The sequence below is a fragment of the Mobula birostris genome, chromosome 8, assembly GCF_030028105.1.
Source record: "Mobula birostris isolate sMobBir1 chromosome 8, sMobBir1.hap1, whole genome shotgun sequence".
NCBI lineage: Eukaryota > Metazoa > Chordata > Chondrichthyes > Myliobatiformes > Myliobatidae > Mobula > Mobula birostris.
Genome location: NC_092377.1, coordinates 122,349,155 through 122,355,154, shown reverse-complemented (window position 1 = coordinate 122,355,154; position 6,000 = coordinate 122,349,155).

The following is a 6,000-nucleotide window of genomic DNA, read 5'->3' as shown; positions in this document are numbered from 1 at the left end:
GAACGCAATCGGAATCGGATCACCGACTTAGATGACCTTATATGTGCTGTTATACGGGAGCAATACAGTACAAAGTCGGACTATAAATTACAGAAAAAGCAACAAATATGTTTTGCCAAGACAGGAATAACGAGGTAGTTGTAATAGCAAAGAATAAGGATATTTTATTTTTCGGAGAGTTTGCCTTCTTGTTCGGTGAGCATCGTTGGCTGACTGGCATTGCCCTTGTGCTATACTAGAAAACAGAGCACAGAACATAGAACACAGAACAGTAGCACGCAGGAACAAATCGCCATCTTAAGGCGAAATAATTAAGATAATGGCACTTAGATCCTTCTCCCGCCCATATGTCACACCTTCCAATTTTTCTGCATTCATGTGCCAATCCTACAGCATCTAAAACAACTCTGTCGTATCTGCTCCACTACCACCACCCTGTCAGCGTATTTCAGGCAGCAACAACTGTCTATTAAAAAAAAACGTCGCCAACTTAAAAATACATCTCTCCTATTTGGCATCTTAGCCCTAGAAAAAAAGATACCAACTGTTTATTCTATATGTGCTTCCCATAATCTTATAATCTTCTATCATGTCTCCACTCAGCCCTGCGTACTATTCAGTGGTAACACAATTGAGAACGAATATTGCTTGCAAATGTTTAACCAAACAGAAATGTTTCCACAGCCCAGCCACAGACTTTCCGTGTCCTTGTCAGCAAAAGTGAAGTGAATGCAGTGGAGGGAGACGCCGTCACCCTGTCCGTGAGACCATCCTTCCCAGTGGTCAGCGGCTTCTGGAAGTTCCGCTCGTCCTCCATCGTAACTTGGACTGTGGAACCTCCTTACTTGAACGTAGCCTACACCAAGCGGAACATAGATCTTCTCTTCAACACCTCGCTCCTTCTGTGGTCCGTGGGACTCGCGGACAGTGGGGTGTACTGGATTACCGTGGACTCACGTACTGGCAAGGAGGCCACAGCAAACATCACCTTGAATGTATTTCGTAAGTTCAAAGAGGTGGATATGGCTACAGGATTAGGGGAAGTGATTTAAAATGAAAATCCTTGCAAACTTGTCGCAGAGTTGAATGGGGAGTGGTAAATTTCTGTTGCACGTGACGAATGCTGGATCAGTGTAAATGGGTGGGTCAATGGGTGGTGGAGTTACTTTACTCCTGGTGGGTGTGGGTGATCAGAGGGAAGTATTGCAAGGTGAGAGGTAACACATTTTGAGAGCAGATTGACATGGAACATAGAACAACAAGGAGACAGACCGCTCGGCCCACCATGTCTGTGCAAACACGTTGATATATTAAACTAATTCCCTATCTGAGAGGATAAACATTTAAGATGAAAGGGAATAAGATAAAAGGATATTCTTTCTTTCTTTTTTTTGCACATTTCGTAGTAGTTGCCTGGGATGATATCGCTGAGGGTGTTGCTCGTGGAAGTAGTTGCGACAGCACCGTATTATATTTTGTATTGGCGCTAGATTTACAGAGAATCGAGAGATTTGAACGCGGTATAGGCAGATTTTTTTTTTTATTTAGGCGTCTAATTAATACCTCAATTAGTCCGGCATAGCATTAGAGACCAAAGGGCCTATTCCTGCGCTGAACTGTTCAAACTATTACCCTCTATTCGCATCTGCCTCTACCAGCATCCCTAGCATTCCGTTCCAACACCGACCACCTCCATAATGGTCTCGCACAATTCCTTGAAATTTCCCCCTAGTTCACCTTAAGTATATCATTTCCCCAGAAAGTAATAGTGTCGCCGAGGAAGGTAAGGCTATGCACGAAATGCGTGTAAATAGGATCAATGTCGGCACTCTCAAACGAGACACCAGAGACTGTAGATAATCGAATCTAGAGTAGCACACAAACTGCTGGAGGTACTCCGCAGACCAGTAAAGTGCAATAGTCGGTAATAGACCGAGGGGTTTGATTCTGCGCTGTAGATTCCCTTAACTGAGGGCGACAGGTAAGTGATTGACGAGATAAGGCAAAGTTTGGGGCAGATCAGCTAGGATAATTTTGAAGGGCGCGATCAGTTTACAGAGGCCAAAAGAACCATCTCTGCTCTGCATGGTTTTGTGATTCGTGTTTCGTCGGCAAACTCTAATAGAGCGACTGTGATTGAGAAATACTCGGTAACACCAGTGGCGGTGGGATGGTTGGTGGAAGAGAGGGTGGGAAATCTATTTAAGGGGCAAAAAATGTATGAAGTACAAGACGAAGGAGGTCAGTCAGAGGACAGACAGATCCCTGATTGAAGCTCCCCATCCGTTTTAAGGCTGGCATAGGCTGCGCTTGGTGATTTTTTATTTCAGGGAAAAGCTTACGAATTTTTATTTTAAATGGTAAGATGACGAGAAATAACACTCCCACCATGCCTCTCCGTGGAAGCAAGACAGTTTCGCTCTTGACATATATAGCTGAATCTGGAGGCACAGAGTTTTACAGTGGGAAAAAGGCAATCAGGTACATGCCAACCAACATTACAACTAAGTTCTTCCCATTTGTGCTAATCGCTACACTAACGATCTTCTTCAGGACCTTAAGATAAATACATATACACACGCACACACACACATACAGCAGAAAATGTCTTGACTCCGGACACAGTTTGCGGGCAAGGCTCCACTCACAGGTTGCGGACAAGGCTCCAGACACAGGTTGCGGTCAATGTTCCAGACACAGGTTGCGGGTGGGCCTCCAGACACAGGTTGCGGGCAAGGCTCCAGACACAGGTTGAGGGCAAAGCTCCAGACACAGGTTGAGGGCAAAGCTCCAGACACAGGTTGCGTGCAAGGCTCCAGACACAGGTTGCGTGCAAAGCTCCAGACACAGGTTGAGGGCAAGGCTCCAGGCACAGGTTGAGGGCAAGGCTCCAGACACAGGTTGAGGGCAAGGCTCCAGACACAAGTTGCATGTGAGGCTTCAGAAGGAAGGTGAAGGGAAGGGAACAGGCCAGCCTCAGGGTAACGGCAAAAAACAGTCTGGCTTACCCAACGGAGGCAAGGACAAGAAGGGACAGATCCAAACACAGGGTAACGGCAAAGATGACCTGACTTACCCGACGGAGGCGAGGACGGCATACTGACGAGACGAACCAGCACCCACACGCGAACCCATGGCCACTTATTTTCCCAGCCCCAAGATGAGCATCAGGTGCCGATGATTAAGCCCAACTGAAACAAGAGACGTCCGGAGACGTCCGGAAGAACCGGAGTGTACATATATGTAGATACATACATACATACATACATATGTATATACATATATAATATATGTGTGTGTGTGTGTGTATGTATGTACATGTACACACACACACACACACACACACACACACACAATCAGAAAATGCCGTCAATTGGGACCTGAGTTTCAAAGAGAGATTGGATAGCAAATGACTTTATCCCCTGGAATGTAGGACACTGAGGCGTGACCTGATAGAATCATAAACGGTCGTGACTGACGGAGACGAAAAAAAACTTTTTTTTTTAAGATCGAGGGTGCTAATAAAAATATGGAGTGCATAGATTTAAGATCAGAGTCCAGAAATCTGCAATAAAATGATCATCAGGGGCACCTTACGAAAGGACTGTGCGTATTTGGAAACAGCTGTCAGAACTAGAGGTTGAGCTGAATATATCTGCAACATTTTAAAGCGTCCTAAAGAAGTAGAAGGATGGGAAAGGTTTTGAGAATCTGGAACAACAATGTGTTGGGGAACTCACGGGATTGAACAACATCTGCCGGAGGAAAGGAATTATTGAACCCTTGGAACAGGAGATGCTGCATGACCAACTGAGTTTCTCCTGCAGACTGTTTGTTGGTTTTTAAGATTTTATGTAAATGTAGTGACAGTCTCTATCTCCGCCAGTTACTTGAGCAGATGGGTTCTTCCCCTGATGGTTTCTCCAGCACCACGTGGATCTCCTACTCTCTTCCTCAAATTAGTGCAATAGAGTCCTTTCCCATATGGCCCCTCAGAATAACAGTTCACCTGAAAAAAAAACGCACATTTAACTTTGCATCAGGAAATTGGTTGTGCGAGTTCAGAATCTTGACTGAGAGATAAAACCACAACATAATTGGAGTCAAGTATAATGCCCACGGAATCAGATTTAGCATCCACTGAGTGAGCCCACGGTAATCCTTTCCATTTCAGATGAAGGTCTCGACACCAAACGACAGCTTTCCAGTTCCCTGTCTGATCCGCAAGGTGCCTCGGATTTCTAGCGTGTTATTCCAAAGAGTAGCGTAGCATTATTATTATAGCGCTGACGACAGCGTGCAAGGTACTTTGTAGGCTCTCCGCGTGAACTCTCCGGTATCCAACGTTGTAGCTCTAATTGTTTAAAGAGGGTATATAGTTGGTCCGGAAAGACTGTTGCTATGCTGTATTTGCAAATAAATAAGTAAACCACTTCAGTTGAGTAAAGCTCGCACTTCTTGGTTTCCTCCTAGCCAAGCCTGTACCTTTCACTATCGTCACGGAAAGCGCCAAGATCAATGCCACTGAGGGGAATACTATCCAGCTGAAAGTTTCCCCTTCGGAGAAGGTGAAGAACGGGAGTTGGCAGCTGCGTGGGAAGGTGGTGGCCCAGTGGAATGATACAGTAGCATTGGTCAACGCTGAGTATCAAAGTCGAGCCGCCTTGTTTAACAACTGTTCCCTGCAGCTGAAGTCAGCCAGCGTTTCTGACACTGGAGAGTACAAAGTCTCCATGAGCACAGATTCCGGCGATACGAGTACGGCAAACATCCTGCTCAATGTCTTCCGTAAGTGTAACATACCTCTAGAAGAAAGTTTCTTTGGAAATTTATCAGTAAGTTGTTCAAAGTAAATGTATTATCAAAATTCGTATATGTCAGCACACACAGCCCTGAGATTAGTTTTCTTGCAGTATACTCAGTAAATTCAAGGCACAAATCAATGAAATAGCGCATTCAACAGGACAATCATCAATGGGCAAATTGCAACAAACTATATTACTAAGAAAATAATAAGAATAAATAAACAAATCATAAATATTATGAATAGTTTAGAGAGGAATAAGACATCAGTTGTAAGAAAATAGCAGAAGAGACTAGACGGGCTGATTGATCGAATTCTGCTCCTACATCTTACGGTTTTATGGAAACTGAGAGACACTTACAAGCTGTTTGTTATATGGGGCGACGCTGAAGGCGGATCCACATGCAAGATACAGACACTGAAGTACTGGGAACTGGACTCTATTAGAGTTAGGGACGGGACTGGACACAGAGTAAGAGCTGGAACAGGAACACAGACCCGGGCTAGGACTTTGGCGAGGAAAGCGGGAACAGGACAAGGAACTGGGAACTAGGAGCCTGGGCTTGGACTCAGAGCTGGAGACTGGACAAGGACCCAGAACCTAGGTCTTGACTCGTGTACGGACCCCAAAACTAGGCGAGGACAGGGTTCTTCGAGGCTTGGGTTCTTGTACGTAGCTTGGACAGGACTGTCATCACGGGTGCGGGTGGAGGGGGCGGACACTGAGAACGGATCCAAATGGAAGACACAGACACTGAAGTACTAGGAACAGGACTTGACTAGAGAGCTGGGACAAGAACACAGACCTAGACTAGCACATTTGCGGGGCAAGTGGGACGAGGACACGGAACTGGAATCTAGGAACCTGGGCTTGGACTCCGAGCCGGAGACTGGACAAGGACCCAGAACCTGGGTCTTGACTCGGGCTCGGACTCCGGAACTAGGCAAAGACATGACGTGGTCATGGGAGACAGGACTAGGCGAGGGAACAGGATAGAATGAGGGACTCCTGGGCAAGAGGAGGATACTCCAGTAAAGGACGAGGGACCTCCAGCAGAGGACGAGGCACATGGACAGGACGAGAACACGAAGCCTTGACTTGGTACTCAGGAGCAGTCGAGCCTTGGACTTAGGACGACAGGAACGTCTGAACCTTGGCCTTGGAACGACAGAAACGCAAAACACAGAGCCTTGGT